This window comes from Spermophilus citellus (assembly GCF_964194105.1).
Source record: "Spermophilus citellus genome assembly, chromosome: 1".
Lineage (NCBI taxonomy): Eukaryota > Metazoa > Chordata > Mammalia > Rodentia > Sciuridae > Spermophilus > Spermophilus citellus.
The window spans coordinates 269,867,872-269,881,645 of NC_138182.1; positions in this window are offsets into that span (position 1 = coordinate 269,867,872).

Sequence of the window (13,774 nt, forward strand, 5' to 3'; positions counted from 1 at the left end):
AAGAAGAACATGATATTCAATTAAAACTGCAGGGGGAATTCAGTGAGACAGCAGGGTCTAATGGAGACGGATGGCCTGGGAGAGCAGCCGTCTGAGTTCTATTCCCATCTCTGCCGCTGGCTCGCGGGGGTGACCTTGGGTCTGTCACTAAAACTTTCTGGGCCTCCGTTTCATCTGAAAAATGGTAGTGATGATACCTGCATCCTCACAGGAATAGTTATGAGGATTAGGGAGATTAGAAAAATACACAGAGCCCTTTTGATCCCTTCAAAGTCAGCAGCAGAGGATGGATGGATGCAGAAAGCGGTCTTAGGCTGAGTCGAGGTGGCTGCCAATTACAGGATATGATTGGAGGTGTCATGAGGAGTCAGCTGGTGCTGAGAACTCTCCCCTGCAGGCTGGAGGGAGCCAGGTTAAAATACAAGTGTAGAACTGGGGCTGTAGCTCAGGGGCAGAGCGCTCGCTTAGCATGAGTGAGGCCCTGGGTTTGATTCCCTGGGTATCACAAACAAAAACAACAAAGTGTGGCTTTCAGGAGCAACAACACCCCCCAACCTTTTCATGATTTAGTTAAAGTAGTTCACAAGTTTCCCAGGAGAAAGAGGCACCCTGAGTGATTGAGGATCTCAACCAGGAAAATCTGGAGGAAAATTTAGATGTAAAGTAGAGAACTCAAGATGAGAATGGATGTGTTTAAGGACATTGTAGGGAAAGGGTGGTATTAGTAATACTAGAGCCATGAGAAAATTATTTACGCAGCTTAACAGATCCTATAACAAGTGTTAGATTGTCATGATATGACTGTCTTCGAAAGAGATAGTGTCTGATGTCTGAGGTCTGTCTTCTCTGCAAAACCCTGTATACATCGGTTCCTACTGACCTTTGCTCTTCATGAAACCAGTTATGTTCTGCATGTATGTTCATGGCACAAAGATGGCGCATACGCTGCTGCTGATTGCAGCTGTACTGACCAGCATCATTTGAATTTTAGCATTAACATTATGTCAATATCAGTGTTTGTTAGGTGTTAGGCATCATACTGGAGATGTGATAGAGAGCAGCAATACAGGATTTGGAGTCCTGGAGATTGAGTTAGAATCCCCATCTGGATATTTTGCTTTTTGACCTTGAAGACTTAAGCTTCTGGGACTCCTGTTTCATCATCTAAAAACTGGAATAATGGACTCACCTGACAGCACTTTCCAGAGGATCAAATGAGGTGGTGAGATGTGAAAAAGGCATGTTTGATATAAGCAAAATGCTGTATAGAGGTGAGCTGTTGTCTCAGTCAGGAAAAGCTGGGTTATGCTGCAGTAACAGATAACACCAACATTCAATGGCTTAAAGTAATGAAGGTATGTTTCTTGCTCATGCTACATATCTACGACAGGTAAGCTCAGGGAGCTCTTCACTCATGGTAAACATATAGAGATGCAGGCTGATAGAGTAGCCATCTACTGCTAGATCAGAAGAAAACAAAAAAAAGTGGCAAAGTTTGCATTGGCTCTTGAAGCTTCTGCCTATATTTCGTTAGCCAAGACACACAGCCATATCAACTTCAAGTGGGCAGGGAAGTGCCATGTTTCAGAAGGAGAGAGTTGGAATATTTATTCACAGCCCTTAACCAGTCCAGATACCACCTATGAGACTTTGTAAACTGTGGAACTGACCTGAAGCAGCTTGGCAGGGTTTACCCAAATCATTAGCCAGAGGTCTCTGAAACAGCTCCACAAGAGGGTCCCCACTTCCTGCTGTGGACCTCAGACTCCACACGAGCTAGACACCACACTTCCAGCACATCGACACCTTTGCTGCAACCCCACAGGCTTCCTTGGTCAGTGCTGCACTGGCTGCCAACAGTTCCCAAAGCCTCTCTTACTGTGTCTTCCCTTCGTCCTTCACCCAGACTCTGAAGAGAGGTGCCCAGGTGGCAGGGTTCTAGACGACCCCCTAGGCTGCAGCTAATTGCACCATGCTTGAATGCAGCTGGTTAGAACAGCCCTTCACTTGCCTGGAGCTCTTCTTGTGCCAGACATCTGCTGACCTTCCCGTGGCCCAAGCTCAGGTCTGTCATTCTGCCTTTAGGGAAGACATGGGCAAACTCAGGCCAGTTTCCTCTCCCAGCCTCGGCTGGAACCATTTTCCTGCTTTCTTGCCAGAGCACAGATGTCTCTGAAGCCCACTTCCCCATCATGTGGAGACTCCTGGAAAGACCCAGGACTCACCAAGGACTTTTCCTTCCTTCCTCTTAAGTCACATCCCTTCCTTGGATACTTTAGTTGAAGGCCTGAGAAGGAAAACAAAAGGGTTTGAATTCAATACTGTTAGTAATAACTAATAACACATACAATAGCATATGCTGGGCTCTGTTCTGAATGTTTTACATATATTGACTCATTTAATGTTTGCAACAAGCCTGTGAACTGGGTATTATTAACACCCCCATTGGAGAAATGTGGAAATAGGCCCAGAGAGATTAAGTAAGCTGTCTCACAGCTTAGTAAGTGGCAGACCTGGGGCTTGAACCCAGTATGTTTGACTGCAAAGGACATGCAGATCTATTTTTATCATGGCATTATCTATATGGTGGTTGGGAGAGAGGGTAGAAGTTACGGATTGCAAGGGCATACTGGTTCCTTGGTACTTATTTTACAGATCCAGCAAGACAGTGTTCCTGGTGTATTAGGAGGCCGTGCCTGCCCTCTGCTGGTGGAGAGGGAGCATCGTCACTCAAGAGTGAGCTGGGAACCCCAGCAAAGCGCTTGGGAGCAAACCAAGGAACTTGTAGCTCACGTGCAGCAAGGACACATTGACTATTTCTTCTCTCTGGTTGGTGTGTTTTACATTTGTGTGTGTTTTTTTTCCTCCGGGGGAGGAAAAAGGGGGAACAAAAAGCACACAGGCAGCTCTCCACCTCTGAGGACAAGCAGAAGAAAACCACAAATATGCAACTATCAAATAACAAGTCTATGTGTTTATTGTCACGGAAATCATTACGCAGCGCTAGATGCCCATGAACTATCGTCCTAAACAGACGCCAAAGCACATTTTCAGTCATTTATAACCAAGTTGGGGTAAAATGTTTTTCTAAATTAATCAGGGTATTCTTCCACCATTGAGTGTCGTGTGCAAAAAGATTCTAAAAGTTCTGCTGTTTTGCATTATCCATGTTTGAATAGAAATTTTGGTCATTCTTCTGTTTGATGTAGAGGATGAAGGTGGCTGTCTCTGACTCGGCTGTACATGGTTTGGCCTGAGAAAGAGTGCTTCAAGGACCCAAGGCTCTTGGGCTTGGAGTAACCTGACAAATTTTCAGGGGACAACTGGGCTTCTTCAGAATCCCTGAACCAAGAGGACCCTTCAGAAGTTGATCCTGCCCCTCAGATCTTTCTGGGAGGTAGAGAGAAAGGGGAAGGGAGCAGTACCAAAGAAATCCAAACCTGGACGCTGTCCCTGGAGTCACCCAGCCAAAGCCCCTGAAGCAGGTGGGTGACCTGGGAGTCATGGGGTCTGGATGTTGAATTTTCAGCTTCCAGAGAATCAACATTTGCTGTTGTTGAAACTGACATAGTAATAATGCTGAAATTGAAATAAGGCTGGCAAAGTCAAAATATTCAAATTATTGGGGGAGGTGGCTTGGAGGACAGAAAATTGAAGAACTTAATTTAAGTGGTTAACATGGAAAATATTGTTTTATGTTTTTCTTCTTGATTTTTTATTTGAGTGTTTAACTGGAATGATCAGTTTTAGTGACAGAATGAGAATTTAGATTTATAAACTCTGAAGTGACAGCGTTTCCTGTGTATTTATGATTTACTCATTTGGAACATGGTAGTGCTACTTGTAAACAAGGAGGACTTGGACCTGGGCAGATTTCAATTCTTTCAGATTTTATCCCTCAAGTCGAAAGGAATGATGGTAGCATATCCACAGCACTTAGAGGTCTTTTCACTACTGATGAAAAGGGACTCTAAAGGCTATTTACAATGGATGAGCCTCCTGTGAGCAGAGCAGTGAATGAAATGCCTTGCTTGGTTCAAGTTTTCCAGTACACAGGCAAATATGGAAAAGTCTGTCACATTGGTAACGTAGCAGTCAAACAAAAATTCATGACCAAGCTAAAAACAAACAAATAAGTACTTTTGATACTTTTGTTTGTTTTTTATTTCTTTTGGGAGAGGGTACTAGGGATTGAACCCAAGGGTATTTAACCACTGAGCCACATCCCCAACCCTTTTAAAAGTATTTTATTAGAGATCGGGTCTGACTGAGTTGCTTAGTGCCTCACTAAGTTGCTGAGGCTGGCTTTGAACTCTGAATCCTCTTGTCTCAGCCTCCTGAGCCACTGGGATTTATAGGTGTGTACCACCATGCCTGGCTTGTTTTTGATATTTTTGAAGCCTAATTTGAAAGTTCTTAATAAACTTCATCCAATATGATGTTAAATAAATTAATAAATTCCAGATCTTGTGATCATGTGTCTGACTTAAGTCAAGCTGCCATGTCAGAGAGCAACAACAGATAAAGCCACGAGCAGCAAAATGACTAAGTTGGACACACTAAAGAAGGCCTCTGTGACATTTCCCCAAGGTCACTCCTACTTTTCTCTAAAGATAACTAAAGATCATGATCAGGGTAACTGGAAACTAGGGAAAGAGATTATTGTGACCCTGATTCTATGCTAACAGATTTTTAGACATTGAAAATGCAGCTTATAGGGCCCAAGTGATGAGTGATGTTTTGTCCAAATCCACCTCAAATAATGGTTAGTGAGGTAGGTCTCAAGCACATTCTGGTTATTTCATTAGTCCCAAGGTATATAGTTAAAATTAACATTTCTGATAATTAGATCCTATCACCTATGGAGTAAGATAGTTCATGGTAGGAACAACCCAAAGAAGAATTTTGGAGAACTCTACCAAAGTGACCAAAATACAAATACAACCCAGGATCCCTGGAAAGGGGAAGAGAAAGGCACTCATAGAGTTTTGTTACTTGAAAGATGCAGTGGTGATGATTCTTCAAAATCAAGACAATAATATTATTTATCTCATAAAGATTTTAGCATAATTAGGTGGATTAATGCATGTGTATAACAAATATTGATCATTTAATAAATGTTAGGCTATATTTCCATAATTATGAATAATTGTAAATAATCCCATTTAACCCTGCATAGGGGTGCACAGAAGGCAAGTGATCTTAAGCAATTATTATAGGTTATTTTATGCTTACTCAGGTAGTGATAAGATCACAGGATCTGTGCAGTAGAAATTAGCAGGTATTCTAGAGTCAGAGAATGAGAAATAAATTCTCCCCAGTTCAAGGACTCTCCACCTCAAAATTCCCTCAAGGGTTCAACAATTTGGGGCGTATCAGCACTAACTCCTCCAAAATGAAAAGCAAATCAGTACTTTCTTTACACCTCCTACCAGGAGGCAAAATGCCAGGTGGGCCTCTAGATTTGGGAAGTGATATGAGTTATACTTTCATTGGATTGCTCTGAATTTCTTTTCAGCTAATTCAAATTAGTGCAAAGCCCTCAAGCAAGAGCTAGCTCTCTACCTGGTCCAAACTTGACAGCAAACAGCAATACCACTCAAGCTTCTGATTGAGATCAATGTATATTGAAGTGTTTGCAGCAGTTTGACTGCCTGTGTAGAGCCTGTGGCAACCCCTAACAGGAGATCACAGCCCAGGTCCTTGGACTCTTTGAGCAAAGTTGTAATGTTTCAACAAATAACCGTTATTTTTTAAGGCTATGAAATACCAGGTGGCCATGCAATGGGCTGCCTACCATTAACTAGCTGTTATTTTTATCTAACCAATGGTAGACAGGTGTGTGCGACACAGATGTTGTTGCACTCTTACATGTAAGTGGGAGGTATGGAGCCTGGTCTGAGCAGGTTCTAGAGAAACAAGGAAGTTGAGGAAGTCAGTGAATCATACCTCTGCCTTGCTGGACTACCCTTAATACACACCTCTGATGTGGTGGGGTGCTCATCAAGACAGGTTACTGAAGAAAAAACAGATCATTTCAGACCTGATGTTCAGGTTGTGCAGGCCCTTGTCATATGCTGAGGCTATCAATCTCCACTTGGCATGGCCTTGGGAACAATAGAGAAGAAAAATCTTTCTGGAAGAAAAACTTAAAGCTCTACATAACCTTATTGTTCATTTTCCCCTAAAGGGCGATGGCTTGAATTACAATGATGAACCAATTCATGAGCAGCTCCTCAACAAATTCACAAAGTTAGTAATTTGTCTGGGTGATTAAGACTTGAAATGTGCAGGATTGGAAGATTGGTAATGATAAGTTGGAGATGCATCTCCTGGATTGGGTCCAGACCCTGAGAAAACTTGTCTCTCTCTCACGTTAATACTCACTAAAAATTCTGCCATGACGGATCCTCCTTCAGCCACCTCAGTGCTTGTTTAATGGTCTTGTGAACTTAGTATCCACAGCAGCAGGTTTGGAGTCTATGCATGTAAACCCTGAGGGACATCTGTGTCCAGGTTGATTACACCAATCCTTAGGATGATGGGCAAGCTAGTGATTTCTCCTCGCTAGAATACATGCTTTTCTGTATTTGCATTTGCTCCTCTTGATGGCTTCTAAGCCATCTTGATCCTGCCAGTATCACTATGAATGGACTCACTTAATGACTCATGATATCCCACACTGTAGTGTTTTATACCAAAAGGAAGCCACTCCACAGTGGAAAGGCAAGCAATAACAGATGTTCCAAGGACTCTGCACTTGTGGTACATTAGAGTTCTCCCATCTGTTTTCATAATATAGAGGCATATATATATATATATATATATACACACACACACACACACACACACACACACACACACACACACACATCCTTTTCAGTCCACGCAAGGCTAAAAAAAGAAAAAATAGTGTGAGTGGAAGTATATGTTACTTTCAAAAAGCTTTTTTTAAAAATGTTTTTGGTTGTAGATGGACACAATACCTTTATTTTATTCATTCATTTTAATGTGGTGCTGAGGATCAGACCCAGTGCCTCACATGTGCTAGGCAAGTGCTCTGCCACTGAGCCACAACCCCAGCCCTCAAGCAGCTTTTGAGCTAGCAAATGGTTTCCATGTTGTGCTTTTCCTGTCAGGAGACCAACAATGTTCCTGAAAGAAGTTGTTCCATCTGCTTGGGTCCTGGAGAGTGAAAATACCACGTAGCAGGGGTGCAACATCCCATGGAGAGTGAGTGAGGAAGGACCTTTGTTGCTGGTTACTGCAGAATTACTTAGCCTCAGCCTGTGTGCCTCGTCACCCAGAGGCAGTGTGCTCTGGAAATAATAAGATGGTTACTATAATATTCAGTTACAACATGAGATGGTGTACTGTCCTTTAGGGAGAGAATATGCTCGAAACCAATGGCCAGTGAGTGCATTTCACCATTTTTCTCACCACGAGAGAACTGAGGAGTGGGAGTGAAGGGGTATAATACCAGTTTTCTTTCCATTTCTACAGCTCCAGCTTCGGTTTTAGAGATTTGGTTTTTCTTTTTCTTTTTCCCCCAGGGAAGGCAACAATAGCCATGTTGGATTGGAAGCGGAACATGCCACCTGGACATTTTGGGTGACACATCCACTGGGTGAACAGGCAAAAGAGGAACCGTAACTGGTTGTGGTGATCCATCTGGCCATCAGACATATAAATCTGCTGCTATACAGTGGAGACAGATGAAATTGTGGCTGCCATTCCTGGGTCTTCCCCTTCCAGTCTCTTCAGTTTTCCTGGCTTCAGCCCTTGTTCCCCTGTCCAGAAAGACTACAGTGTTCCCATCCGTGCTTCGTGCACTCCACAACACCTAGCTCCGGCCTCCCAGGCACAGGCATGGGAACTCACCTTCACTCAGCTCCCTTCTCTCCTCTTCCCAGAGTGTCCTCCCTGCTAGATTCTACTTCTATTCACAATCCAAGGTCTTTGGGCAGCTGCCTTTTTTTTTTCTTTTTATGCCTAGAATCAACAGTTGTTTTCTATAGGAGAATCATCCAACAGAACCTTACAGGAATCAAGGTGGAATTTTAACACACCTATGCAGATTAGTTAAAAAAATAAGCATTAGCCAGGGATCCTGGATGTGGACATGGATAGAGTAATGTGTGAAACCTCTGTCCCTCTGGGGTGCGTTTTATTAACTAGGTGTTATGTAGGAAATTAGAGGGACAAGCAGATTAGCACAATAGTGAGAAGGAGGAAGCATGCCAATTGTGGGAAGCCAAAGAGCAGAACTATGCTCTTTGTCTTCTTTAAGCAGCAGAGGAAATGCCATCTGATTTAGGGAAACTTTTCACTGGGTATGTCTTGGGGGTCCAGGGGTTGGATTCCCACTACAGAAGACAAAGTGAGGGCTCTTTACCGGGAGGGCACTGGCCGAGTGCGCCTGTCCCAGGACCAGCTCATAAGTAGCTTCTACTTGGGACTTTGAATCTTTAAGGATGTTAAACACAACGATGCAGGATAGTCTGAGATTACTCAACGTGGCAACTGCTGAGGTTGGAGTCCAGCAGCAGTGGTGACCAGTGACTTACTGTGTGGCATCAATGGCAGAGTATTAACTACACTGTCTCCATGGTGAGAGCTTTGTTGTATTCTTAGCTGTCTTTTATTCATTCTTGAATATTTTCTGATCCTGGTTGTTATGGTTTGAATGTGAAGTGTCCCCCAAAAGCTCATGTGTGAGACAATGAAAGAAGGTTTAGAGGAGAAATGATCGGGTTATGAGAACCTTAACCCAATCAGTGAATCTGTCCCCCTGATGGGATTAACTGATAGCTGGAGGCAGGTAGGGTGGGCTGGAGGAGGTGGGTCATTGGGGGTGTGGCTATAGAGTATATGTTTTATATCTGAGAGTGGAGTCTCTTTCTCAGCTTCTGATCATTATGTGAGGCGCTTCCCTCTGCCATACTCTCCCGCCATGATGTTCTGCCTCACCTCAAGCCTCGAGGAATGGAGCCACCTGTCTGTGGACTGAGACCTCTGAAACTGTGAGCCCTGAAAGAAACTTTTCCTCCTCTAAAATTGTTCTTATCAGGTCTCTTAGTTACAGCAATGAAAAAACTGACTAAAACACCGGGTTCCCAGACTTTTCTTTTATTCTGTGAGCTACTTCATAACCTTTCCCTAAAGTTCTTCTTCAAAAAATATTGATGTAATCAGTACATTTTCTGATGTATCACACAAAATTACACTTCCACCTCTGTGCCTGTTTCTTTAAACTGAAATAAAAATATTTACAAACTCTATTTCCTACATTATACATATTCATTCATCCATTTAAAATAGTGGTTCCTAATTTAATAAAGCATTTTCACAAACATTATGTCACTTAAACCTCATTGATGGTACAAAGTAGGAATTAATGCCTTCATTTCACGCAGTACTGAAAAGCAGAGATTGAACTCCTAACCCAGACCATTTAACTCAAAATCCCAGCATTCTTCTTTACCTTTTGCTTGATCCTGGGGTTCTGGCCAGCCACAGATCGTAACTTTCTAAGTCTTTTCTCGTTGCCAACTAATAGCATTAAACATGCAAACTTCCATGTTTTATACAAAGGTACAGAATAACAGATTATCTGTGATGCCTTTTTATTATGAAATAAAGGAGAAAACGACCATTTTATTCCTCTGGCTTAGAGAATGGGACGATCATGTTCTCAATTTCACAGTTCGTTGCGTGTACATTTATTAGATTAGCACTGGTTTAGAAACGCACCATGGAACCTCCCAATAACTTGGCAGTTACTTTTTGATTGCTTTTCGGAATTGTAGGGTCTTGTTCTCCCAAGATTCTGACCAAGGTTTAGTGGCTTAAAACTGAAATGCTTCAGACATAAATTGAATCCAACCCAGCCAAGGCTAAAGTCATTACTTTTCTTCACCTGATTATTACTTGGTTTTTCACTGATGCTCCTTCTTGTCTCAGGGGATAATGTCAAAGAAGCAGATTCCCCTTTTCAGCTAGGAAACCAACAGCAACACTTGTGCCCTCATTTAGAGGGGTGACCCATTCTATAACTGTATTGATCCCCAAACACCTGAAAATACAGCCACAGTCAGCTCAACTTATGCTTGACTAGAAAACAACAAACAAACAAACAAACAAAAAAAAAACAATTTCTCCATAGCCAGATATATGAGAGGCTATTTGAAGGATACTGTAAAGGCTCAGGTTAAGTGTCATTTCCTATATCACCTCACTTAGTTTACATTGCAATGGACGCCTAAACTCCACCAAGAGCAAGCCATTGTTTTTCTTTTCATCTTGGTTTATAAATCACAGGTTCCTGAGAAATTTAACATGTTGATCTCATCTGCTTACCTGATCTTATTCACATCACTTCTTTGATCAGTTTTGGTCCCCAAACTTTAGGCACACTTAACCACTATCTGATTTTGCTTCCCTAAAGTAGGCAAAGAATTTGAATACTGCCTAGTACATAATAAGTCCTCAGTCAATGGTAGTAGTAGTTGTTTTTGCTAGACTTCTTTTGTGTGATCTGTGATCCGTCAACCTTGAAATAATTTCAGGGCCAAATGACTAACTAATAATGACCAATATTCATTGAACATGTACCATACTAGGTACTATTCTAGATCTGTAATGTGTCATTTATTCCTTGCAACCACTTACAAAGTATCTACTATTATCTGCCTCCCTTTAAAGATAAAGAAATGGAGGCAGGGTGGCCAGGTCGGGTGGCACGGCCACTCTCCCACTGTTATAGAGCTGGATAGTGAGAAAGGCAACGTTCAATGGTCAGTGCCCCAAGTAGTGGAAGAATGGAAAGGAGAGGGCAGAAAAAGGGCAGAAAGAGGACTCTAGCCACCTACCTCAATAAATGCTGGACAATGGGACTGGCCTTAGAAACATTTACCTGAATTTATTGAACAAAAGGAAAAAAAGCAAAGGCCTGTGCTATTGAGCAATAGTACAGACTCTTTCTTCCAGGAACTTTCAGAGTAGAACACATGATATCTACCAAGTTCTGAGCATAGTACACCTAGAGCAGAAGATGGACTGGAAATAGGGTTTCTGACCTTTATGTTCCCATCAGATTTATGTGGTAGATGACTCCCATGGATGTGTGCTTAGGTTTGTTTGTACACAACTCCCAGCCTTGACCTTCACATCTCTCTTTTACTCCTCCACTCTGGAAAGCATATTAGAAGTTTAAAAAAAAATGGAAGTGACATCTTAGAACCACACAACTTTGGAGAGCATTGTTCTGACAGCTTCAATAGGCTTTCTCCAAGGGCTTCAAAGCAGCCTTCCACCCCTGACCTTCCTGTGTTCTCTGCTGGATATCTGTGGGCACAGTTGTGTCTGTGGCTCTGATTTGGGAGTTGGAACACTTCTTGAATAAGGAAAAGAGAAAAAACAGGAATGAGGAAAAAGACAGAGGGATAACTGGGCAAACCAAGGTCTTGCAAACTTGGATCCTACATGGTGGGAATAAAAGTGGTCTTGTCATCTAGCCAGCTCTGCACACCAGACTAGCCCTGAAGAAGGGAGTCCAGTTCAGCCAATCATCTGCACAGGGGCTGAGCTTGGGCTAAGCTTAGGCTGGCAACCAACAGCAACACAGTTTGGGGGCCAACATCAATTTCCATCTCTGGTGACTGGACTAGCATTTCTCTATCCCAGCTTTTCCTCTTTCTTCACTTTCTTATCCTGTCTTTCTTACTTATATTATCTTTCATCTCAATATCCACTTCCAATGCTGTTGGTAGCAGGGACAGAGGGAGCCCATATTTGCCATGTCATATAATTTGCCAAGTTCCACTATAATGTAGAAAGTGGGCAGTAATCAAAACTGACTATAATGTGCTACATGAAATACAGAAGGACCTGAAATCAGCTATGTAAACAGTGAAACACAGCTCAGAAGATGAATTGTAACTGAGAAGGGCAAGATGGCAGAAAAAAGGCACTTGGCATTTGCTGCCTTCTCCACAGGATCAACCAAAACATCGGGCGTTGTAGCTACTTGTGGTGAGCGGCTGTAGGAGAGTGCTGGAGCTTAGCCACAGAGAGACAGCAACCTGATGAGATCCAGAGACTTGAGATAACAGAATGGCAAGAGAAACAAAGTGCCCAGTACCTATCATCTGGCACCATGGTGGGATAGTCTCCCCCTGGTGGGGGTATAGGTGAAAGAGAGTCCCAGCATGCTCTGTTAGTGAAGAAACTGTCACCTAGCAGATGTACAGCTTGCCTAGGTAAGATACCTGGGGTCTGTGCAGCAGGCTGGCTTTAGAGAAGTTCACTGCATATCCCAGTGAATTCTCAGGGTGCTGGTCCTGGGACCATCTTGAGAAGCATGCTGTTGTTTGAGTTTATGCTGCTCTGGGGTTCAGAAATCCATGCATATTCTCATCTTCAGGACCTAGTGGACATTCTACTGCACTGCTTCAGTGAGTAGCCACCTCAAAAGACAATCTTGGCTCTGGGGGGGGTGACTTTGACATAAATCTGCTATGAGTTATATATTGTGGAAAATATAGGCTGTAATATGGAGGGGAGTGGAGGGTGCTGCCCTCTGGAATGGACAAAGCAGGAATTTGTCCTCTGAGCTCAGGGGCATAACCTGTGGTACATAGTTTCCTACAGGTGCCAAGACTGAAGACATCAGTAACAAGGGTGATGGATCACAGAGCTCCCACCACCCCTCTCCCAGTGCAGAACACTGTGGTTTGGGAAACCACTGCAGCACCAGCTTCTCCCCTGCCCCAGGGGTGCACAGCCTAAAATCTCAAGAGAGAATCTGTGCCTGGCGCTTCCCACATTCTGTGCTAGCTCATATCCATGTTCAACATTGCTGAGAGGATCTTCAACCAGCTTCAACTGCAAGTCACTCACTCCTGATAGATGCCTGGCAGGTACCACAACTGAAAGAATGGGGGCGGGGGGTGAAAACCCTGGGCCACTGTTCTGCCCAAAAGACACATAGTGTAAAACCCAAAGAGAAGCTTTGTTTGGCATAGATTGTGATCATCTGCCCTTGCTTTCTCCCCTGAGCACTTAAGTTGGGAGGAAATATTTGTTTTTTAATTCAAATTTTTAAATTTTTTTTCTTTTTTCTTTTTTCTTTTTTTCCTTTTGATTTTTAAAAATGTTTTCTTTTATTTCTTTTCTCTTGTTTTTTTTTCTTTACTTTCTATCTTTCTTGAGATGTTGAGGATTAAGCCCAGGTCCTCACACACATGGGGTGGATGTTGTGCCACTGAGTTTTACTCCCCACTCAATTGAGGGAAACTGTACCCAGCTCCAGCCATGACCCAGTCCCACTTGTAGCTTGGAAGACCCTTCAACTTAAAGAAGAGGGTAGACAAAAGTTCCTGGCTGCCCATCCATCCCCAGCTGGACACTGCTAGAAGGAGTCTGAGGTCCTTTTCCTGGGTAAACTGCCCACAGTAGCAGCAGAAAGGGTTGACTCAACATTAGTGCCACCGCACCTACCCAGGCCCTACATTGGTCCTACCTGTGCCCTGTGCAGCAGGCTGACTTATCCCAGTGAATTCTCAGGGTGCTAATGCTGGGACCGCCTTGAGAAGCATGCTGTTGTTTGAGTTTATGCTGCTCTGGGGTTCAGAAATCCATGCATATTCTCATCTTCAGGACCTAGTGGACATTCTACTGCACTGTACATTGCAGACAAGACTGGATATGAGTGACAAAGGTGGAAAGCTGAACCTACCTCACCTCTCCCTGTGAAGCACTGAACACCAGGATC